The sequence below is a fragment of the Leiobunum rupestre genome, chromosome 6, assembly GCF_980474605.1.
Source record: "Leiobunum rupestre chromosome 6, qqLeiRupe1.1.hap1, whole genome shotgun sequence".
Classification (NCBI taxonomy): Eukaryota; Metazoa; Arthropoda; class Arachnida; order Opiliones; family Sclerosomatidae; genus Leiobunum; species Leiobunum rupestre.
This window is the reverse complement of record NC_143389.1, coordinates 5085987-5108226: the sequence shown is the minus strand read 5'-3', so window position 1 is coordinate 5108226 and position 22240 is coordinate 5085987. Positions and strand designations below refer to the sequence as shown.

Genomic DNA, 22240 nt, shown 5'->3' with positions numbered 1-22240 from the left:
ACCCGCGTGGCAGGCGAGTATTCTACCACTGAACCACCAACGCTTGTTACGCGGTTATATATTTAGTAAAAGGACAAAAATGATTTTTAAACGAGTACGTAATACCCTGGGAAGAAAAAAAAACGCGGAGTTTTATCATAACGATTTCGTTAAAGCAGCTTCTTGTGTAAGAATCCAATGCGTCACACGCGTGGCAGGCGAGTATTCTACCACTGAACCACCAACGCTTGTTACGCGGTTATAAATTTAATAAAAGGACAAAAATGATTTTTAAACGAGTACGTAATACCCTGGGAAGAAAAAAAAACGTGGAGTTTTATCATAACGATTTCTTTATAGCAGCTTCTTGTGAAAGAATCCAATGCGTCACCCGCGTGGCAGGCGAGTATTCTACCACTGAACCACCAACGCTTGTTACGCGGTTATATATTTAGTAAAAGGACAAAAATGATTTTTAAACGAGTTCGTAATAACCCGGGAAGAAAAAAACGCGGCTTTGTATCTTAACGATTTCGTTATAGCAGCTTCTTGTGTAAGAATCCAATGCGTCACCCGCGTGGCAGGCGAGTATTCTACCACTGAACCACCAACGCTTGTTACGCGGTTATATATTTAGTAAAAGGACAAAAATGATTTTTAAACGAATTCGTAATACCCCGGGAAGAAAAAAACGCGGCTTTTTATCTTAACGGTTTCGTTATAGCAGCTTCTTGTGTAAGAATCCAATGCGTCACCCGCGTGGCAGGCGAGTATTCTACCACTGAACCACCAACGCTTGTTACGCGGTTATATATTTAGTAAAAGGACAAAAATGATTTTTAAACGAGTTCGTAATAGCCCGGGAAGAAAAAAACGCGGCTTTGTATCTTAACGATTTCGTTATAGCAGCTTCTTGTGTAAGAATCCAATGCGTCACCCGCGTGGCAGGCGAGTATTCTACCACTGAACCACCAACGCTTGTTACGCGGTTATATATTTAGTAAAAGGACAAAAATGATTTTTAAACGAGTACGTAATACCCTGGGAAGAAAAAAAAACGTGGAGTTTTATCATAACGATTTCGTTATAGCAGCTTCTTGTGTAAGAATCCAATGCGTCACCCGCGTGGCAGGCGAGTATTCTACCACTGAACCACCAACGCTTGTTACGCGGTTATATATTTAGTAAAAGGACAAAAATGATTTTTAAACGAGTACGTAATACCCTGGGAAGAAAAAATTGCGGAGTTTTATCATAACGATTTCGTTATAGCAGCTTCTTGTGTAAGAATCCAATGCGCCACACGCGTGGCAGGCGAGTATTCTACCACTGAACCACCAACGCTTGTTACGCGGTTATAAATTTAATAAAAGGACAAAAATGATTTTTAAACGAGTACGTAATACCCTGGGAAGAAAAAAAAACGTGGAGTTTTATCATAACGATTTCGTTATAGCAGCTTCTTGTGTAAGAATCCAATGCGTCACCCGCGTGGCAGGCGAGTATTCTACCACTGAACCACCAACGCTTGTTACGCGGTTATATATTTAGTAAAAGGACAAAAATGATTTTTTAACGAGTTCGTAATACCCCGGGAAGAAAAAAAAACGCGGTATTTTATCTTGACGATTTCGTTATAGCAGCTTCTTGTGAAAAAATCCAATGCGTTGGCCGGGAATCGAACCCGGGTCACCCGCGTGGCAGGCGAGTATTCTACCACTGAACCACCAACGCTTGTTACGCGGTCATATATTTAGTAAAAGGACAAAAATGATTTTTAAACAAGTTCGTAATACCCCGGGAAGAAAAAAAAACGCGGCTTTTTATCTTAACGATTTCTTTATAGCAGCTTCTTGTGAAAGAATCCAATGCGTAACCCGCGTGGCAGGCGAGTATTCTACCACTGAACCACCAACGCTTGTTACGCGGTTATATATTTATTAAAAGGACAAAAATGATTTTTAAACGAGTTCGTAATAACCCGCGAAGAAAAAAACGCGGCTTTTTATCTTAACGGTTTCGTTATAGCAGCTTCTTGTGTAAGAATCCAATGCGTCACCCGCGTGGCAGGCGAGTATTCTACCACTGAACCACCAACGCTTGTTACGCGGTTATATATTTAGTAAAAGGACAAAAATGATTTTTAAACGAGTTCGTAATAACCCGGGAAGAAAAAAACGCGGCTTTGTATCTTAACGATTTCGTTATAGCAGCTTCTTGTGTAAGAATCCAATGCGTCACCCGCGTGGCAGGCGAGTATTCTACCACTGAACCACCAACGCTTGTTACGCGGTTATATATTTAGTAAAAGGACAAAAATGATTTTTAAACGAATTCGTAATACCCCGGGAAGAAAAAAACGCGTTTTTTTATCTTAACGATTTCGTTATAGCAGCTTCTTGTGAAAGAATCCAATGCGTTGGCCGGGAATCGGACCCGGGTCACCCGCGTGGCAGGCGAGTTTTCTACCACTGAACCACCAACGCTTGTTACGCGGTCATATATTTAGTAAAAGGACAAAAATAATTTTTAAACGAGTTCGTAATACCCTGGGAAAAAAACGCGGCTTTTTATGTTAACGATTTCTTTATCGCAGCTTCTTGTGAAAGAATCCAATGCGTCACCCACGTGGCAGGCGAGTACTCTACCACTGAACCACCAACGCTTGTTACGCAGTTATATATTTAGTAAAAGGACAAAAATTATTTTTAAACGACTTCGTAATACCCCGGGAAGAAAAAAACGCGGAGTTTTATCTTTACGATTTCGTTATAGCAGCTTCTTGTGTAAGAATCCAATACGTCACCTGCGTGGCAGGCGAGTATTTTACCACTGAACCACCAACGCTTGTTACGCGGTTATATATTTAGTAAAAGGACAAAAATGATTTTTAAACGAGTTCGTAATACCCCGGGAGGAAAAAAACGCGGAGTTTTATCTTAACGATTTCGTTATAGCAGCTTCTTGTGTAAGAATCCAATGCGTCACACGCGTGGCAGGCGAGTATTCTACCACTGAACCACCAACGCTTGTTACGCGGTTATATATTTAGTAAAAGGACAAAAATGATTTTTTAACGAGTTCGTTATACCCCGGGAAGAAAAAAAACGCGGTTTTTTATCTTGACGATTTCGTTATAGCAGCTTCTTGTGAAAGAATCCAATGCGTTGGCCGGGAATCGGACCCGGGTCACCCGCGTGGCAGGCGAGTATTCTACCACTGAACCACCAACGCTTGTTACGCGGTCATATATTTAGTAAAAGGACAAAAATAATTTTTAAACGAGTTCGTAATACCCTGGGAAAAAAACGCGGCTTTTTATGTTAACGATTTCTTTATCGCAGCTTCTTGTGAAAGAATCCAATGCGTCACCCGCGTGGCAGGCGAGTACTCTACCACTGAACCACCAACGCTTGTTACGCAGTTATATATTTAGTAAAAGGACAAAAATTATTTTTAAACGACTTCGTAATACCCCGGGAAGAAAAAAACGCGGAGTTTTATCTTTACGATTTCGTTATAGCAGCTTCTTGTGTAAGAATCCAATGCGTCACCTGCGTGGCAGGCGAGTATTTTACCACTGAACCACCAACGCTTGTTACGCGGTTATATATTTAGTAAAAGGACAAAAATGATTTTTAAACGAGTTCGTAATACCCCGGGAGGAAAAAAACGCGGAGTTTTATCTTAACGATTTCGTTATAGCAGCTTCTTGTGTAAGAATCCAATGCGTCACACGCGTGGCAGGCGAGTATTCTACCAATGAACCACCAACGCTTGTTACGCGGTTATAAATTTAATAAAAGGACAAAAATGATTTTTAAACTAGTACGTAATACCCTGGGAAGAAAAAAAAAGGCGGAGTTTTATCATAACGATTTCGTTATAGCAGCTTCTTGTGTAAGAATCCAATGCGTCACCCGCGTGGCAGGCGAGTATTCTACCACTGAACCACCAACGCTTGTTACGCGGTTATATATTTAGTAAAAGGACAAAAATGATTTTTAAACAAGTTCGTAATACCCCGGGAAGAAAAAAAAACGCGGCTTTTTATCTTAACGATTTCTTTATAGCAGCTTCTTGTGAAAGAATCCAATGCGTAACCCGCGTGGCAGGCGAGTATTCTACCACTGAACCACCAACGCTTGTTACGCGGTTATATATTTATTAAAAGGACAAAAATGATTTTTAAACGAGTTCGTAATAACCCGCGAAGAAAAAAACGCGACTTTTTATCTTAACGGTTTCGTTATAGCAGCTTCTTGTGTAAGAATCCAATGCGTCACCTGCGTGGCAGGCGAGTATTCTACCACTGAACCACCAACGCTTGTTACGCGGTTATATATTTAGTAAAAGGACAAAAATGATTTTTAAACGAATTCGTAATACCCCGGGAAGAAAAAAACGCGGCTTTTTATCTTAACGATTTCGTTATAGGAGCTTCTTGTGAAAGAATCCAATGCGTTGGCCGGGAATCGGACCCGGGTCACCCGCGTGGCAGGCGAGTATTCTACCACTGAACAACCAACGTTTGTTACGCGGTCATATTTTTAGTAAAAGGACAAAAATAATTTTTAAAGAAATTCGTAATACCCTGGGAAAAAAACGCGGCTTTTTATCTTAACGATTTCTTTATCGCAGCTTTTTGTGAAAGAATCCAATGCGTCAACCGCGTGGCAGGCGAGTATTCTACCACGGAACCACCAACGCTTGTTACGCGGTTATATATTTAGTAAAAGGACAAAAATGATTTTTAAACAAGTTCGTAATACCCCGGGAAGAAAAAAAAACGCGGCTTTTTATCTTAACGATTTCTTTATAGCAGCTTCTTGTGAAAGAATCCCATGCGTAACCCGCGTGGCAGGCGAGTATTCTACCACTGAACCACCAACGCTTGTTACGCGGTTATATATTTAGTAAAAGGACAAAAATGATTTTTAAACGAGTACGTAATAACCCGCGAAGAAAAAAACGCGGCTTTTCATCTTAACGGTTTCGTTATAGCAGCTTCTTGTATAAGAATCCAATGCGTCACCCGCGTGGCAGGGGAGTATTCTACCACTGAACCACCAACGCTTGTTACGCGGTTATATATTTAGTAAAAGGACAAAAATGATTTTTAAACGAGTTCGTAATAACCCGGGAAGAAAAAAACGCGGCTTTGTATCTTAACGATTTCGTTATAGCAGCTTCTTGTGTAAGAATCCAATGCGTCACCCGCGTGGCAGGCGAGTATTCTACCACTGAACCACCAACGCTTGTTACGCGGTTATATATTTAGTAAAAGGACAAAAATGATTTTTAAACGAATTCGTAATAACCCGGGAAAAAAAAAACGCGGCTTTTTATCTTAACGATTTCGTTATAGCAGCTTCTTGTGAAAGAATCCAATGCGTCACCCGCGTGGCAGGCGAGTATTTTACCACTGAACCACCAACGCTTGATACGCGGTTATATATTTAGTAAAAGGACAAAAATGATTTTTAAACGAGTTCGTAATACCCCGGGAAGAAAAAAAACGCGGCTTTTTATCTTAACGATTTCGTTATAGCAGCTTCTTGTGAAAGAATCAAATGCGTTGGCCGGGAATCGGACCCGGGTCACCCGCGTGGCAGGCGAGTATTCTACCACTGAACCACCAACGCTTGTTACGCGGTCATATATTTAGTAAAGGGAAAAAATAATTTTTAAACGAGTTCGAAATACCCTGGGGAAAAAAACGCGGCTTTTTTTCTTAACGGTTTCGTTATAGCAGCTTCTTGTGTAAGAATCCAATGCGTCACCCGCGTGGCAGGCGAGTATTCTACCACTGAACCACCAACGCTTGTTACGCGGTTATATATTTAGTAAAAGGACAAAAATGATTTTTAAACGAATTCGTAATAACCGGGGAAGAAAAAAACGCAGCTTTGTATCTTAACGATTTCGTTATAGCAGCTTCTTGTGAAAGAATCCAATGCGTCACCCGCGTGGCAGGCGAGTATTTTACCACTGAACCACCAACGCTTGATACGCGGTTATATATTTAGTAAAAGGACAAAAATGATTTTTAAACGAATTCGTAATACCCCGGTAAGAAAAAAAACGCGGCTTTTTATCTTAACGATTTCGTTATAGCAGCTTCTTGTGAAAGAATCCAATGCGTTGGCCGGGAATCGGACCCGGGTCACCCGCGTGGCAGGCGAGTATTCTACCACTGAACCACCAACGCTTGTTACGCGGTCATATATTTAGTAAAAGGACAAAAATAATTTTTAAACGAGTTCGTTATACCCTGGGAAAAAACGCGGCTTTTTATGTTAACGATTTCTTTATCGCAGCTTCTTGTGAAATAATCCAATGCGTCACCCGCGTGGCAGGCGAGTACTCTACCACTGAACCACCAACGCTTGTTACGCAGTTATATATTTAGTAAAAGGACAAAAATTATTTTTAAACGACTTCGTAATACCCCGGGAAGAAAAAAACGCGGAGTTTTATCTTTACGATTTCGTTATAGCAGCTTCTTGTGTAAGAATCCAATGCGTCACCTGCGTGGCAGGCGAGTATTTTACCACTGAACCACCAACGCTTGTTACGCGGTTATATATTTAGTAAAAGGACAAAAATGATTTTTAAACGAGTTCGTAATACCCCGGGAGGAAAAAAACGCGGAGTTTTATCTTAACGATTTCGTTATAGCAGCTTCTTGTGTAAGAATCCAATGCGTCACACGCGTGGCAGGCGAGTATTCTACCACTGAACCACCAACGCTTGTTACGCGGTTATAAATTTAATAAAAGGACAAAAATGATTTTTAAACGAGTACGTAATACCCTGGGAAGAAAAAAAAAGGCGGAGTTTTATCATAACGATTTCGTTATAGCAGCTTCTTGTGTAAGAATCCAATGCGTCACCCGCGTGGCAGGCGAGTATTCTACCACTGAACCACCAACGCTTGTTACGCGGTTATATATTTAGTAAAAGGACAAAAATGATTTTTTAACGAGTTCGTAATACCCCGGGAAGAAAAAAAAACGCGGTTTTTTATCTTGACGATTTCGTTATAGCAGCTTCTTGTGAAAAAATCCAATGCGTTGGCCAGAAATCGAACCCGGGTCACCCGCGTGGCAGGCGAGTATTCTACCACTGAACCACCAACGCTTGTTACGCGGTTATATATTTAGTAAAAGGACAAAAATGATTTTTAAACAAGTTCGTAATACCCCGGGAAGAAAAAAAAACGCGGCTTTTTATCATAACGATTTCTTTATAGCAGCTTCTTGTGAAAGAATCCAATGCGTAACCCGCGTGGCAGGCGAGTATTCTACCACTGAACCACCAACGCTTGTTACGCGGTTATATATTTATTAAAAGGACAAAAATGATTTTTAAACGAGTTCGTAATAACCCGCGAAGAAAAAAACGCGACTTTTTATCTTAACGGTTTCGTTATAGCAGCTTCTTGTGTAAGAATCCAATGCGTCACCCGCGTGGCAGGCGAGTATTCTACCACTGAACCACCAACGCTTGTTACGCGGTTATATATTTAGTAAAAGGACAAAAATGATTTTTAAACGAATTCGTAATACCCCGGGAAGAAAAAAACGCGGCTTTTTATCTTAACGATTTCGTTATAGGAGCTTCTTGTGAAAGAATCCAATGCGTTGGCCGGGAATCGGACCCGGGTCACCCGCGTGGCAGGCGAGTATTCTACCACTGAACAACCAACGCTTGTTACGCGGTCATATATTTAGTAAAAGGACAAAAATAATTTTTAAACGAGTTCGTAATACCCTGGGAAAAAAACGCGGCTTTTTATCTTAACGATTTCTTTATCGCAGCTTCTTGTGAAAGAATCCAATGCGTCAACCGCGTGGCAGGCGAGTATTCTACCACGGAACCACCAACGCTTGTTACGCGGTTATATATTTAGTAAAAGGACAAAAATGATTTTTAAACAAGTTCGTAATACCCCGGGAAGAAAAAAAAAGCGGCTTTTTATCTTAACGATTTCTTTATAGCAGCTTCTTGTGAAAGAATCCCATGCGTAACCCGCGTGGCAGGCGAGTATTCTACCACTGAACCACCAACGCTTGTTACGCGGTTATATATTTAGTAAAAGGACAAAAATGATTTTTAAACGAGTACGTAATAACCCGCGAAGAAAAAAACGCGGCTTTTCATCTTAACGATTTCGTTATAGCAGCTTCTTGTGAAAGAATCAAATGCGTTGGCCGGGAATCGGACCCGGGTCACCCGCGTGGCAGGCGAGTATTCTACCACTGAACCACCAACGCTTGTTACGCGGTCATATATTTAGTAAAAGGACAAAAATAATTTTTAAACGAGTTCGTAATACCCTGGGAAAAAAAAACGCGGCTTTTTACCTTAACGATTTCTTTATCGCAGCTTCTTGTGAAAGAATCCAATGCGTCACCCGCGTGGCAGGCGGGTATTCTACCACGGAACCACCAACGCTTGTTACGCGGTTATATATTTAGTAAAAGGACAAAAATGATTTTTAAACAAGTTCGTAATACCCCGGGAAGAAAAAAAAAAGCGGCTTTTTATCTTAACGGTTTCGTTATAGCAGCTTCTTGTATAAGAATCCAATGCATCACCCGCGTGGCAGGGGAGTATTCTACCACTGAACCACCAACGCTTGTTACGCGGTTATATATTTAGTAAAAGGACAAAAATGATTTTTAAACGAGTACGTAATAACCCGCGAAGAAAAAAACGCGGCTTTTCATCTTAACGGTTTCGTTATAGCAGCTTCTTGTATAAGAATCCAATGCGTCACCCGCGTGGCAGGGGAGTATTCTACCACTGAACCACCAACGCTTGTTACGCGGTTATATATTTAGTAAAAGGACAAAAATGATTTTTAAACGAGTTCGTAATAACCCGGGAAGAAAAAAACGCGGCTTTGTATCTTAACGATTTCGTTATAGCAGCTTCTTGTGTAAGAATCCAATGCGTCACCCGCGTGGCAGGCGAGTATTCTACCACTGAACCACCAACGCTTGTTACGCGGTTATATATTTAGTAAAAGGACAAAAATGATTTTTAAACGAGTTCGTAATAACCCGGGAAGAAAAAAACGCGGCTTTGTATCTTAACGATTTCGTTATAGCAGCTTCTTGTGTAAGAATCCAATGCGTCACCCGCGTGGCACGCGAGTATTTTACCACTGAACCACCAACGCTTGATACGCGGTTATATATTTAGTAAAAGGACAAAAATGATTTTTAAACGAGTTCGTAATACCCCGGGAAGAAAAAAAACGCGGCTTTTTATCTTAACGATTTCGTTATAGCAGCTTCTTGTGAAAGAATCCAATGCGTTGGCCGGGAATCGGACCCGGGTCACCCGCGTGGCAGGCGAGTATTCTACCACTGAACCACCAACGCTTGTTACGCGGTCATATATTTAGTAAAAGGAAAAAATAATTTTTAAACGAGTTCGAAATACCCTGGGAAAAAAAACGCGGCTTTTTTTCTTAACGGTTTCGTTATAGCAGCTTCTTGTGTAAGAATCCAATGCGTCACCCGCGTGGCAGGCGAGTATTCTACCACTGAACCACCAACGCTTGTTACGCGGTTATATATTTAGTAAAAGGACAAAAATGATTTTTAAACGAGTTCGTAATAACCCGGGAAGAAAAAAACGCGGCTTTGTATCTTAACGATTTCGTTATAGCAGCTTCTTGTGAAAGAATCCAATGCGTAACCCGCGTGGCAGGCGAGTATTCTACCACTGAACCACCAACGCTTGTTACGCGGTTATATATTTAGTAAAAGGACAAAAATAATTTTTAAACGAGTTCGTAATAACCCGCGAAGAAAAAAACGCGGCTTTTTATCTTAACGATTTCTTTATCGCAGCTTCTTGTGAAAGAATCCAATGCGTTGGCCGGGAATCGGACCCGGGTCACCCGCGTGGCAGGCGAGTATTCTACCACTGAACCACCAACGCTTGTTACGCGGTCATATATTTAGTAAAAGGACAAAAATAATTTTTAATCGAGTTCGTAATACCCTGGGAAAAAAAACGCGGCTTTTTATCTTAACGATTTCTTTATCGCAGCTTCTTGTGAAAGAATCCAATGCGTCACCCGCGTGGCAGGCGGGTATTCTACCACGGAACCACCAACGCTTGTTACGCGGTTATATATTTAGTAAAAGGACAAAAATGATTTTTAAACAAGTTCGTAATACCCCGGGAAGAAAAAAAAACGCGGCTTTTTATCTTAACGATTTCTTTATAGCAGCTTCTTGTGAAAGAATCCAATGCGTAACCCGCGTGGCAGGCGAGTATTCTACCACTGAACCACCAACGCTTGTTACGCGGTTATATATTTAGTAAAAGGACAAAAATGATTTTTAAACGAGTTCGTAATAACCCGCGAAGAAAAAAACGCGGCTTTTTATCTTAACGGTTTCGTTATAGCAGCTTCTTGTGTAAGAATCCAATGCGTCACCCGCGTGGCAGGCGAGTATTCTACCACTGAACCACCAACGCTTGTTACGTGGTTATATATTTAGTAAAAGGACAAAAATGATTTTTAAACGAATTCGTAATAACCCGGGAAGAAAAAAACGCGGCTTTTTATCTTAACGATTTCGTTATAGCAGCTTCTTGTGAAAGAATCCAATGCGTTGGCCGGGAATCGGACCCGGGTCACCCGCGTGGCAGGCGAGTATTCTACCACTGAACCACCAACGCTTGTTACGTGGTTATATATTTAGTAAAAGGACAAAAATGATTTTTAAACGAATTCGTAATAACCCGGGAAGAAAAAACGCGGCTTTTTATCTTAACGATTTCGTTATAGCAGCTTCTTGTGAAAGAATCCAATGCGTTGGCCGGGAATCGGACCCGGGTCACCCGCGTGGCAGGCGAGTATTCTACCACTGAACCACCAACGCTTGTTACGCGGTCATAAATTTAGTAAAAGGACAAAAATGATTTTTAAACGAGTACGTAATACCCTGGGAAGAAAAAAAAACGCGGAGTTTTATCATAACGATTTCGTTATAGCAGCTTCTTGTGTAAGAATCCAATGCGTCACCCGCGTGGCAGGCGAGTATTCTACCACTGAACCACCAACGCTTGTTACGCGGTCATATATTTAGTAAAAGGACAAAAATGATTTTTAAACGAGTTCGTAATACCCCGGGAAGAAAAAAAACGCGGCTTTTTATCTTAACGATTTCGTTATAGCAGCTTCTTGTGAAAGAATCCAATGCGTTGGCCGGGAATCGGACCCGGGTCACCCGCGTGGCAGGCGAGTATTCTACCACTGAACCACCAACGCTTGTTACGCGGTCATATATTTAGTAAAAGGACAAAAATGATTTTTAAACGAGTTCGTAATACCCCGGGAAGAAAAAAAACGCGGCTTTTTTCTTAACGATTTCGTTATAGCAGCTTCTTGTGAAAGAATCCAATGCGTTGGCCGGGAATCGGACCCGGGTCACCCGCGTGGCAGGCGAGTATTCTACCACTGAACCACCAACGCTTGTTACACGGTTATATATTTAGTAAAAGGACAAAAATGATTTTTAAACGAGTTCGTAATAACCCGCGAAGAAAAAAAACGCGGCTTTTTATCTTAACGGTTTCGTTATAGCAGCTTCTTGTGTAAGAATCCAATGCATCACCCGCGTGGCCGGCGAGTATTCTACCACTGAACCACCAACGCTTGTTACGCGGTCATATATTTAGTAAAAGGACAAAAATGATTTTTAAACGAGTTCGTAATAACCCGGGAAGAAAAAACGCGGCTTTGTATCTTAACGATTTCGTTATAGCAGCTTCTTGTGTAAGAATCCAATGCGTCACCCGCGTGGCAGGCGAGTATTCTACCACTGAACCACCAACGCTTGTTACGCGGTTATATATTTAGTAAAAGGACAAAAATGATTTTTAAACGAATTCGTAATAACCCGGGAAGAAAATAACGCGGCTTTTTATCTTAACGATTTCGTTATAGCAGCTTCTTGTGAAAGAATCCAATGCGTCACCCGCGTGGCAGGCGAGTATTTTACCACTGAACCACCAACGCTTGATACGCGGTTATATATTTAGTATAAGGACAAAAATGATTTTTAAACGAATTCGAAATACCCCGGGAAGAAAAAAAAACGCGGCTTTTTATCTTAACGATTTCGTTATAGCAGCTTCTTGTGAAAGAATCCAATGCGTTGGCCGGGAATCGGACCCGGGTCACCCGCGTGGCAGGCGAGTATTCTACCACTGAACCACCAACGCTTGTTACGCGGTAATATATTTAGTAAAAGGACAAAAATAATTTTTAAACGAGTTCGTAATACCCTGGGGAAAAAAACGCGGCTTTTTATCTTAACGATTTCTTTATCGCAGCTTCTTGTGAAAGAATCCAATGCGTCACCCGCGTGGCAGGCGAGTATTCTACCACGGAACCACCAACGCTTGTTACGCGGTTATATATTTAGTAAAAGGAAAAAAATGATTTTTAAACAAGTTCGTAATACCCCGGGAAGAAAAAAAAACGCGGCTTTTTATCTTAACGATTACTTTATAGCAGCTTCTTGTGAAAGAATCCAATGCGTAACCCGCGTGGCAGGCGAGTATTTTACCATTGAACCACCAACGTTTGTTACGCGGTTATATATTTAGTAAAAGGACAAAAATGATTTTTAAACGAGTTCGTAATAACCCGCGAAGAAAAAAACGCGGCTTTTTATCTTAACGGTTTCGTTATAGCAGCTTCTTGTGTAAGAATCCAATGCGTCACCCGCGTGGCAGGCGAGTATTCTACCACGGAACCACCAACGCTTGTTACGCGGTTATATATTTAGTAAAAGGACCAAAATGATTTTTAAACGAGTTCGTAATAACCCGGTAAGAAAAAAACGCGGCTTTGTATCTTAACGATTTCGTTATAGCAGCTTCTTGTGTAAGAATCCAATGCGTCACCCGCGTGGCTGGCGAGTTATTTACCACTGAACCACCAACGCTTGATACGCGGTTATATATATAGTAAAAGGACAAAAATGATTTTTAAACGAGTTCGTTATACCCCGGGAAGAAAAAAACGCGGCTTTTTATCTTAACGATTTCGTTATAGCAGCTTCTTGTGAAAGAATCCAATGCGTTGGCCGGGAATCGGACCCGGGTCACCCGCGTGGCAGGCGAGTATTCTACCACTGAACCACCAACGCTTGTTACACGGTTATATATTTAGTAAAAGGACAAAAATAATTTTTAAACAAGTTCGTTATACCCCGGGAAGAAAAAAAAACGCGGCTTTTTATCTTAACGATTTCTTTATCGCAGCTTCTTGTGAAAGAATCCAATGCGTCACCCGCGTGGCAGGCGAGTATTCTACCAGTGAACCACCAACGCTTTTTTCGCGGTTATATATTTAGTAAAAGGACAAAAATGATTTTTAAACGAGTTCGTAATACCCCGGGAAGAAAAAAACGCAGCTTTTTATCTTAACGATTTCGTAATAGCAGCTTCTTGTGTAAGAATCCAATGCGTCACCCGCGTGGCAGGCGAGTATTCTACCACTGAACCACCAACGCTTGTTACGCGGTTATATATTTAGTAAAAGGACAAAAATGATTTTTAAACGAATTCGTAATAACCCGGGAAGAAAATAACGCGGCTTTTTATCTTAACGATTTCGTTATAGCAGCTTCTTGTGAAAGAATCCAATGCGTCACCCGCGTGGCAGGCGAGTATTTTACCACTGAACCACCAACGCTTGATACGCGGTTATATATTTAGTAAAAGGACAAAAATGATTTTTAAACGAGTTCGTTATACCCCGGGAAGAAAAAAACGCGGCTTTTTATCTTAACGATTTCGTTATAGCAGCTTCTTGTGAAAGAATCCAATGCGTTGGCCGGGAATCGGACCCGGGTCACCCGCGTGGCAGGCGAGTATTCTACCACTGAACCACCAACGCTTGTTACACGGTTATATATTTAGTAAAAGGACAAAAATAATTTTTAAACGAGTTCGTTATACCCCGGGAAGAAAAAAAAACGCGGCTTTTTATCTTAACGATTTCTTTATCGCAGCTTCTTGTGAAAGAATCCAATGCGTCACCCGCGTGGCAGGCGAGTATTCTACCAGTGAACCACCAACGCTTTTTTCGCGGTTATATATTTAGTAAAAGGACAAAAATGATTTTTTAACGAGTTCGTAATACCCCGGGAAGAAAAAAACGCAGCTTTTTATCTTAACGATTTCGTAATAGCAGCTTCTTGTGTAAGAATCCAATGCGTCACCCGCGTGGCAGGCGAGTATTCTACCACTGAATTACCAACGCTTGTTACGCGGTTATATATTTAGTAAAAGGACAAAAATGATTTTTAAACGAGTTCGTAATAACCCGGGAAGAACAAAACGCGGCTTTGTATCTTAACGATTTCTTTATAGCAGCTTCTTGTGTAAGAATCCAATGCGTCACCCGCGTGGCAGGCGAGTATTCTACCACTTAACCACCAACGCTTGTTACGCGGTTATATATTTAGTAAAAGGACAAAAATGATTTTTAAACGAATTCGTAATAACCCGGGAAGAAAAAAACGCGTCTTTTTATCTTAACGATTTCGTTATAGCAGCTTCTTGTGAAAGAATCCAATGCGTCACCCACGTGGCAGGCGAGTATTTTACCACTGAACCACCAACGCTTGTTTCGCGGTTATATATTTAGTAAAAGGACAAAAATGATTTTTTAACGAGTTCGTAATACCCCGGGAAGAAAAAAAATGCGGTTTTTTATCTTGACGATTTCGTTATAGCAGCTTCTTGTGAAAGAATCCAATGCGTTGGCCGGGAATCGGACCAGGGTCACCCGCGTGGCAGGCGAGTATTCTACCACTGAACCACCAACGCTTGTTACACGGTTATATATTTAGTAAAAGGACAAAAATGATTTTTAAACGAGTTCGTAATAACCCGGGAAGAACAAAACGCGGCTTTGTATCTTAACGATTTCTTTATAGCAGCTTCTTGTGTAAGAATCCAATGCGTCACCCGCGTGGCAGGCGAGTATTCTACCACTTAACCACCAACGCTTGTTACGCGGTTATATATTTAGTAAAAGGACAAAAATGATTTTTAAACGAATTCGTAATAACCCGGGAAGAAAAAAACGCGTCTTTTTATCTTAACGATTTCGTTATAGCAGCTTCTTGTGAAAGAATCCAATGCGTCACCCACGTGGCAGGCGAGTATTCTACCACTGAACCACCAACGCTTGTTTCGCGGTTATATATTTAGTAAAAGGACAAAAATGATTTTTTAACGAGTTCGTAATACCCCGGGAAGAAAAAAAATGCGGTTTTTTATCTTGACGATTTCGTTATAGCAGCTTCTTGTGAAAGAATCCAATGCGTTGGCCGGGAATCGGACCAGGGTCACCCGCGTGGCAGGCGAGTATTCTACCACTGAACCACCAACGCTTGTTACACGGTTATATATTTAGTAAAAGGACAAAAATAATTTTTAAACGAGTTCGTAATACCCCGGGAAGAAAAAAAAACGCGGCTTTTTATCTTAACGATTTCTTTATCGCAGCTTCTTGTGAAAGAATCCAATGCGTCACCCGCGTGGCAGGCGAGTATTCTACCACTGAACCACCAACGCTTTTTTCGCGGTTATATATTTAGTAAAAGGACAAAAATGATTTTTAAACGAGTTCGTAATACCCCGGGAAGAAAAAAACGCGGCTTTTTATCTTAACGATTTCGTAATAGCAGCTTCTTGTGTAAGAATCCAATGCGTCACCCGCGTGGCAGGCGAGTATTCTACCACTGAACCACCAACGCTTGTTACGCGGTTATATATTTAGTAAAAGGACAAAAATTATTTTTAAACGAGTTCGTAATAACCCGGGAAAAACAAAACGCGGCTTTGTATCTTAACGATTTCGTTATAGCAGCTTCTTGTGTAAGAATCCAATGCGCCACCCGCGTGGCAGGCGAGTATTCTACCACTGAACCACCAACGCTTGTTACGCGGTTATATATTTAGTAAAAGGACAAAAATGATTTTTAAACAAGTTCGTAATACCCCGGGAAGAAAAAAAAAACGCGGCTTTTTATCTTAACGATTTCTTTATAGCAGCTTCTTGTGAAAGAATCCCATGCGTAACCCGCGTGGCAGGCGAGTATTCTACCACTGAACCACCAACGCTTGTTACGCGGTTATATATTTAGTAAAAGGACAAAAATGATTTTTAAACGAGTACGTAATAACCCGCGAAGAAAAAAACGCGGCTTTTCATCTTAACGGTTTCGTTATAGCAGCTTCTTGTATAAGAATCCAATGCGTCACCCGCGTGGCAGGGGAGTATTCTACCACTGAACCACCAACGCTTGTTACGCGGTTATATATTTAGTAAAAGGACAAAAATGATTTTTAAACGAGTTCGTAATAACCCGGGAAGAAAAAAACGCGGCTTTGTATCTTAACGATTTCGTTATAGCAGCTTCTTGTGTAAGAATCCAATGCGTCACCCGCGTGGCAGGCGAGTATTCTACCACTGAACCACCAACGCTTGTTACGCGGTTATATATTTAGTAAAAGGACAAAAATGATTTTTAAACGAATTCGTAATAACCCGGGAAAAAAAAAACGCGGCTTTTTATCTTAACGATTTCGTTATAGCAGCTTCTTGTGAAAGAATCCAATGCGTCACCCGCGTGGCAGGCGAGTATTTTACCACTGAACCACCAACGCTTGATACGCGGTTATATATTTAGTAAAAGGACAAAAATGATTTTTAAACGAGTTCGCAATACCCCGGGAAGAAAAAAAACGCGGCTTTTTATCTTAACGATTTCGTTATAGCAGCTTCTTGTGAAAGAATCAAATGCGTTGGCCGGGAATCGGACCCGGGTCACCCGCGTGGCAGGCGAGTATTCTACCACTGAACCACCAACGCTTGTTACGCGGTCATATATTTAGTAAAGGGAAAAAATAATTTTTAAACGAGTTCGAAATACCCTGGGGAAAAAAACGCGGCTTTTTTTCTTAACGGTTTCGTTATAGCAGCTTCTTGTGTAAGAATCCAATGCGTCACCCGCGTGGCAGGCGAGTATTCTACCACTGAACCACCAACGCTTGTTACGCGGTTATATATTTAGTAAAAGGACAAAAATGATTTTTAAACGAATTCGTAATAACCGGGGAAGAAAAAAACGCAGCTTTGTATCTTAACGATTTCGTTATAGCAGCTTCTTGTGAAAGAATCCAATGCGTCACCCGCGTGGCAGGCGAGTATTTTACCACTGAACCACCAACGCTTGATACGCGGTTATATATTTAGTAAAAGGACAAAAATGATTTTTAAACGAATTCGTAATACCCCGGTAAGAAAAAAAACGCGGCTTTTTATCTTAACGATTTCGTTATAGCAGCTTCTTGTGAAAGAATCCAATGCGTTGGCCGGGAATCGGACCCGGGTCACCCGCGTGGCAGGCGAGTATTCTACCACTGAACCACCAACGCTTGTTACGCGGTCATATATTTAGTAAAAGGACAAAAATAATTTTTAAACGAGTTCGTTATACCCTGGGAAAAAACGCGGCTTTTTATGTTAACGATTTCTTTATCGCAGCTTCTTGTGAAAGAATCCAATGCGTCACCCGCGTGGCAGGCGAGTACTCTACCACTGAACCACCAACGCTTGTTACGCAGTTATATATTTAGTAAAAGGACAAAAATTATTTTTAAACGACTTCGTAATACCCCGGGAAGAAAAAAACGCGGAGTTTTATCTTTACGATTTCGTTATAGCAGCTTCTTGTGTAAGAATCCAATGCGTCACCTGCGTGGCAGGCGAGTATTTTACCACTGAACCACCAACGCTTGTTACGCGGTTATATATTTAGTAAAAGGACAAAAATGATTTTTAAACGAGTTCGTAATACCCCGGGAGGAAAAAAACGCGGAGTTTTATCTTAACGATTTCGTTATAGCAGCTTCTTGTGTAAGAATCCAATGCGTCACACGCGTGGCAGGCGAGTATTCTACCACTGAACCACCAACGCTTGTTACGCGGTTATAAATTTAATAAAAGGACAAAAATGATTTTTAAACGAGTACGTAATACCCTGGGAAGAAAAAAAAAGGCGGAGTTTTATCATAACGATTTCGTTATAGCAGCTTCTTGTGTAAGAATCCAATGCGTCACCCGCGTGGCAGGCGAGTATTCTACCACTGAACCACCAACGCTTGTTACGCGGTTATATATTTAGTAAAAGGACAAAAATGATTTTTTAACGAGTTCGTAATACCCCGGGAAGAAAAAAAAACGCGGTTTTTTATCTTGACGATTTCGTTATAGCAGCTTCTTGTGAAAAAATCCAATGCGTTGGCCAGAAATCGAACCCGGGTCACCCGCGTGGCAGGCGAGTATTCTACCACTGAACCACCAACGCTTGTTACGCGGTTATATATTTAGTAAAAGGACAAAAATGATTTTTAAACAAGTTCGTAATACCCCGGGAAGAAAAAAAAACGCGGCTTTTTATCATAACGATTTCTTTATAGCAGCTTCTTGTGAAAGAATCCAATGCGTAACCCGCGTGGCAGGCGAGTATTCTACCACTGAACCACCAACGCTTGTTACGCGGTTATATATTTATTAAAAGGACAAAAATGATTTTTAAACGAGTTCGTAATAACCCGCGAAGAAAAAAACGCGACTTTTTATCTTAACGGTTTCGTTATAGCAGCTTCTTGTGTAAGAATCCAATGCGTCACCCGCGTGGCAGGCGAGTATTCTACCACTGAACCACCAACGCTTGTTACGCGGTTATATATTTAGTAAAAGGACAAAAATGATTTTTAAACGAATTCGTAATACCCCGGGAAGAAAAAAACGCGGCTTTTTATCTTAACGATTTCGTTATAGGAGCTTCTTGTGAAAGAATCCAATGCGTTGGCCGGGAATCGGACCCGGGTCACCCGCGTGGCAGGCGAGTATTCTACCACTGAACAACCAACGCTTGTTACGCGGTCATATATTTAGTAAAAGGACAAAAATAATTTTTAAACGAGTTCGTAATACCCTGGGAAAAAAACGCGGCTTTTTATCTTAACGATTTCTTTATCGCAGCTTCTTGTGAAAGAATCCAATGCGTCAACCGCGTGGCAGGCGAGTATTCTACCACGGAACCACCAACGCTTGTTACGCGGTTATATATTTAGTAAAAGGACAAAAATGATTTTTAAACAAGTTCGTAATACCCCGGGAAGAAAAAAAAACGCGGCTTTTTATCTTAACGATTTCTTTATAGCAGCTTCTTGTGAAAGAATCCCATGCGTAACCCGCGTGGCAGGCGAGTATTCTACCACTGAACCACCAACGCTTGTTACGCGGTTATATATTTAGTAAAAGGACAAAAATGATTTTTAAACGAGTACGTAATAACCCGCGAAGAAAAAAACGCGGCTTTTCATCTTAACGATTTCGTTATAGCAGCTTCTTGTGAAAGAATCAAATGCGTTGGCCGGGAATCGGACCCGGGTCACCCGCGTGGCAGGCGAGTATTCTACCACTGAACCACCAACGCTTGTTACGCGGTCATATATTTAGTAAAAGGACAAAAATAATTTTTAAACGAGTTCGTAATACCCTGGGAAAAAAAAACGCGGCTTTTTACCTTAACGATTTCTTTATCGCAGCTTCTTGTGAAAGAATCCAATGCGTCACCCGCGTGGCAGGCGGGTATTCTACCACGGAACCACCAACGCTTGTTACGCGGTTATATATTTAGTAAAAGGACAAAAATGATTTTTAAACAAGTTCGTAATACCCCGGGAAGAAAAAAAAAACGCGGCTTTTTATCTTAACGGTTTCGTTATAGCAGCTTCTTGTATAAGAATCCAATGCATCACCCGCGTGGCAGGGGAGTATTCTACCACTGAACCACCAACGCTTGTTACGCGGTTATATATTTAGTAAAAGGACAAAAATGATTTTTAAACGAGTACGTAATAACCCGCGAAGAAAAAAACGCGGCTTTTCATCTTAACGGTTTCGTTATAGCAGCTTCTTGTATAAGAATCCAATGCGTCACCCGCGTGGCAGGGGAGTATTCTACCACTGAACCACCAACGCTTGTTACGCGGTTATATATTTAGTAAAAGGACAAAAATGATTTTTAAACGAGTTCGTAATAACCCGGGAAGAAAAAAACGCGGCTTTGTATCTTAACGATTTCGTTATAGCAGCTTCTTGTGTAAGAATCCAATGCGTCACCCGCGTGGCAGGCGAGTATTCTACCACTGAACCACCAACGCTTGTTACGCGGTTATATATTTAGTAAAAGGACAAAAATGATTTTTAAACGAGTTCGTAATAACCCGGGAAGAAAAAAACGCGGCTTTGTATCTTAACGATTTCGTTATAGCAGCTTCTTGTGTAAGAATCCAATGCGTCACCCGCGTGGCACGCGAGTATTTTACCACTGAACCACCAACGCTTGATACGCGGTTATATATTTAGTAAAAGGACAAAAATGATTTTTAAACGAGTTCGTAATACCCCGGGAAGAAAAAAAACGCGGCTTTTTATCTTAACGATTTCGTTATAGCAGCTTCTTGTGAAAGAATCCAATGCGTTGGCCGGGAATCGGACCCGGGTCACCCGCGTGGCAGGCGAGTATTCTACCACTGAACCACCAACGCTTGTTACGCGGTCATATATTTAGTAAAAGGAAAAAATAATTTTTAAACGAGTTCGAAATACCCTGGGAAAAAAAACGCGGCTTTTTTTCTTAACGGTTTCGTTATAGCAGCTTCTTGTGTAAGAATCCAATGCGTCACCCGCGTGGCAGGCGAGTATTCTACCACTGAACCACCAACGCTTGTTACGCGGTTATATATTTAGTAAAAGGACAAAAATGATTTTTAAACGAGTTCGTAATAACCCAAGAAGAAAAAAACGCGGCTTTGTATCTTAACGATTTCGTTATAGCAGCTTCTTGTGAAAGAATCCAATGCGTAACCCGCGTGGCAGGCGAGTATTCTACCACTGAACCACCAACGCTTGTTACGCGGTTATATATTTAGTAAAAGGACAAAAATAATTTTTAAACGAGTTCGTAATAACCCGCGAAGAAAAAAACGCGGCTTTTTATCTAAACGATTTCTTTATCGCAGCTTCTTGTGAAAGAATCCAATGCGTTGGCCGGGAATCGGACCCGGGTCACCCGCGTGGCAGGCGAGTATTCTACCACTGAACCACCAACGCTTGTTACGCGGTCATATATTTAGTAAAAGGACAAAAATAATTTTTAATCGAGTTCGTAATACCCTGGGAAAAAAAACGCGGCTTTTTATCTTAACGATTTCTTTATCGCAGCTTCTTGTGAAAGAATCCAATGCGTCACCCGCGTGGCAGGCGGGTATTCTACCACGGAACCACCAACGCTTGTTACGCGGTTATATATTTAGTAAAAGGACAAAAATGATTTTTAAACAAGTTCGTAATACCCCGGGAAGAAAAAAAAACGCGGCTTTTTATCTTAACGATTTCTTTATAGCAGCTTCTTGTGGAAGAATCCAATGCGTAACCCGCGTGGCAGGCGAGTATTCTACCACTGAACCACCAACGCTTGTTACGCGGTTATATATTTAGTAAAAGGACAAAAATGATTTTTAAACGAGTTCGTAATAACCCGCGAAGAAAAAAACGCGGCTTTTTATCTTAACGGTTTCGTTATAGCAGCTTCTTGTGTAAGAATCCAATGCGTCACCCGCGTGGCAGGCGAGTATTCTACCACTGAACCACCAACGCTTGTTACGTGGTTATATATTTAGTAAAAGGACAAAAATGATTTTTAAACGAATTCGTAATAACCCGGGAAGAAAAAAACGCGGCTTTTTATCTTAACGATTTCGTTATAGCAGCTTCTTGTGAAAGAATCCAATGCGTTGGCCGGGAATTGGACCCGGGTCACCCGCGTGGCAGGCGAGTATTCTACCACTGAACCACCAACGCTTGTTACGTGGTTATATATTTAGTAAAAGGACAAAAATGATTTTTAAACGAATTCGTAATAACCCGGGAAGAAAAAAACGCGGCTTTTTATCTTAACGATTTCGTTATAGCAGCTTCTTGTGAAAGAATCCAATGCGTTGGCCGGGAATCGGACCCGGGTCACCCGCGTGGCAGGCGAGTATTCTACCACTGAACCACCAACGCTTGTTACGCGGTCATATATTTAGTAAAAGAACAAAAATGATTTTTAAACGAGTACGTAAT

At 41.2% G+C, this 22240-nt stretch overlaps 26 non-coding genes across 26 annotated transcripts; all 26 read right to left on the bottom strand.

The window, feature by feature from the left end:
- Window positions 1-1642: 1642 nt before the first annotated feature.
- Window positions 1643-1713, bottom strand: TRNAG-GCC (transfer RNA glycine (anticodon GCC)). The gene has a single exon. It is a non-coding gene; the product is annotated as a tRNA-Gly (tRNA).
- A 681-nt stretch (window positions 1714-2394) lies between these two features.
- TRNAG-GCC (transfer RNA glycine (anticodon GCC)) lies at window positions 2395-2465 on the bottom strand. The gene has a single exon. It is a non-coding gene; the product is annotated as a tRNA-Gly (tRNA).
- Window positions 2466-3142: 677 nt separating this feature from the next.
- Window positions 3143-3213, bottom strand: TRNAG-GCC (transfer RNA glycine (anticodon GCC)). The gene has a single exon. It is a non-coding gene; the product is annotated as a tRNA-Gly (tRNA).
- Window positions 3214-5553: 2340 nt separating this feature from the next.
- On the bottom strand, window positions 5554-5624 carry TRNAG-GCC (transfer RNA glycine (anticodon GCC)). The gene has a single exon. It is a non-coding gene; the product is annotated as a tRNA-Gly (tRNA).
- Window positions 5625-6119: 495 nt separating this feature from the next.
- TRNAG-GCC (transfer RNA glycine (anticodon GCC)) lies at window positions 6120-6190 on the bottom strand. Its single transcript has one exon. It is a non-coding gene; the product is annotated as a tRNA-Gly (tRNA).
- Window positions 6191-7051: 861 nt separating this feature from the next.
- TRNAG-GCC (transfer RNA glycine (anticodon GCC)) lies at window positions 7052-7122 on the bottom strand. Its single transcript has one exon. It is a non-coding gene; the product is annotated as a tRNA-Gly (tRNA).
- Window positions 7123-7621: 499 nt separating this feature from the next.
- TRNAG-GCC (transfer RNA glycine (anticodon GCC)) lies at window positions 7622-7692 on the bottom strand. Its single transcript has one exon. It is a non-coding gene; the product is annotated as a tRNA-Gly (tRNA).
- Window positions 7693-8187: 495 nt separating this feature from the next.
- On the bottom strand, window positions 8188-8258 carry TRNAG-GCC (transfer RNA glycine (anticodon GCC)). Its single transcript has one exon. It is a non-coding gene; the product is annotated as a tRNA-Gly (tRNA).
- Window positions 8259-9303: 1045 nt separating this feature from the next.
- On the bottom strand, window positions 9304-9374 carry TRNAG-GCC (transfer RNA glycine (anticodon GCC)). The gene has a single exon. It is a non-coding gene; the product is annotated as a tRNA-Gly (tRNA).
- Window positions 9375-9868: 494 nt separating this feature from the next.
- TRNAG-GCC (transfer RNA glycine (anticodon GCC)) lies at window positions 9869-9939 on the bottom strand. Its single transcript has one exon. It is a non-coding gene; the product is annotated as a tRNA-Gly (tRNA).
- Window positions 9940-10618: 679 nt separating this feature from the next.
- On the bottom strand, window positions 10619-10689 carry TRNAG-GCC (transfer RNA glycine (anticodon GCC)). Its single transcript has one exon. It is a non-coding gene; the product is annotated as a tRNA-Gly (tRNA).
- Window positions 10690-10821: 132 nt separating this feature from the next.
- Window positions 10822-10892, bottom strand: TRNAG-GCC (transfer RNA glycine (anticodon GCC)). The gene has a single exon. It is a non-coding gene; the product is annotated as a tRNA-Gly (tRNA).
- A 318-nt stretch (window positions 10893-11210) lies between these two features.
- Window positions 11211-11281, bottom strand: TRNAG-GCC (transfer RNA glycine (anticodon GCC)). The gene has a single exon. It is a non-coding gene; the product is annotated as a tRNA-Gly (tRNA).
- Window positions 11282-11414: 133 nt separating this feature from the next.
- Window positions 11415-11485, bottom strand: TRNAG-GCC (transfer RNA glycine (anticodon GCC)). Its single transcript has one exon. It is a non-coding gene; the product is annotated as a tRNA-Gly (tRNA).
- Window positions 11486-12166: 681 nt separating this feature from the next.
- TRNAG-GCC (transfer RNA glycine (anticodon GCC)) lies at window positions 12167-12237 on the bottom strand. The gene has a single exon. It is a non-coding gene; the product is annotated as a tRNA-Gly (tRNA).
- Window positions 12238-13098: 861 nt separating this feature from the next.
- On the bottom strand, window positions 13099-13169 carry TRNAG-GCC (transfer RNA glycine (anticodon GCC)). Its single transcript has one exon. It is a non-coding gene; the product is annotated as a tRNA-Gly (tRNA).
- Window positions 13170-13850: 681 nt separating this feature from the next.
- Window positions 13851-13921, bottom strand: TRNAG-GCC (transfer RNA glycine (anticodon GCC)). Its single transcript has one exon. It is a non-coding gene; the product is annotated as a tRNA-Gly (tRNA).
- A 2917-nt stretch (window positions 13922-16838) lies between these two features.
- TRNAG-GCC (transfer RNA glycine (anticodon GCC)) lies at window positions 16839-16909 on the bottom strand. The gene has a single exon. It is a non-coding gene; the product is annotated as a tRNA-Gly (tRNA).
- Window positions 16910-17404: 495 nt separating this feature from the next.
- Window positions 17405-17475, bottom strand: TRNAG-GCC (transfer RNA glycine (anticodon GCC)). Its single transcript has one exon. It is a non-coding gene; the product is annotated as a tRNA-Gly (tRNA).
- Window positions 17476-18336: 861 nt separating this feature from the next.
- TRNAG-GCC (transfer RNA glycine (anticodon GCC)) lies at window positions 18337-18407 on the bottom strand. The gene has a single exon. It is a non-coding gene; the product is annotated as a tRNA-Gly (tRNA).
- A 499-nt stretch (window positions 18408-18906) lies between these two features.
- TRNAG-GCC (transfer RNA glycine (anticodon GCC)) lies at window positions 18907-18977 on the bottom strand. The gene has a single exon. It is a non-coding gene; the product is annotated as a tRNA-Gly (tRNA).
- A 496-nt stretch (window positions 18978-19473) lies between these two features.
- Window positions 19474-19544, bottom strand: TRNAG-GCC (transfer RNA glycine (anticodon GCC)). Its single transcript has one exon. It is a non-coding gene; the product is annotated as a tRNA-Gly (tRNA).
- A 1046-nt stretch (window positions 19545-20590) lies between these two features.
- TRNAG-GCC (transfer RNA glycine (anticodon GCC)) lies at window positions 20591-20661 on the bottom strand. Its single transcript has one exon. It is a non-coding gene; the product is annotated as a tRNA-Gly (tRNA).
- Window positions 20662-21155: 494 nt separating this feature from the next.
- On the bottom strand, window positions 21156-21226 carry TRNAG-GCC (transfer RNA glycine (anticodon GCC)). The gene has a single exon. It is a non-coding gene; the product is annotated as a tRNA-Gly (tRNA).
- Window positions 21227-21905: 679 nt separating this feature from the next.
- TRNAG-GCC (transfer RNA glycine (anticodon GCC)) lies at window positions 21906-21976 on the bottom strand. The gene has a single exon. It is a non-coding gene; the product is annotated as a tRNA-Gly (tRNA).
- Window positions 21977-22109: 133 nt separating this feature from the next.
- TRNAG-GCC (transfer RNA glycine (anticodon GCC)) lies at window positions 22110-22180 on the bottom strand. Its single transcript has one exon. It is a non-coding gene; the product is annotated as a tRNA-Gly (tRNA).
- Window positions 22181-22240: the final 60 nt, after the last annotated feature.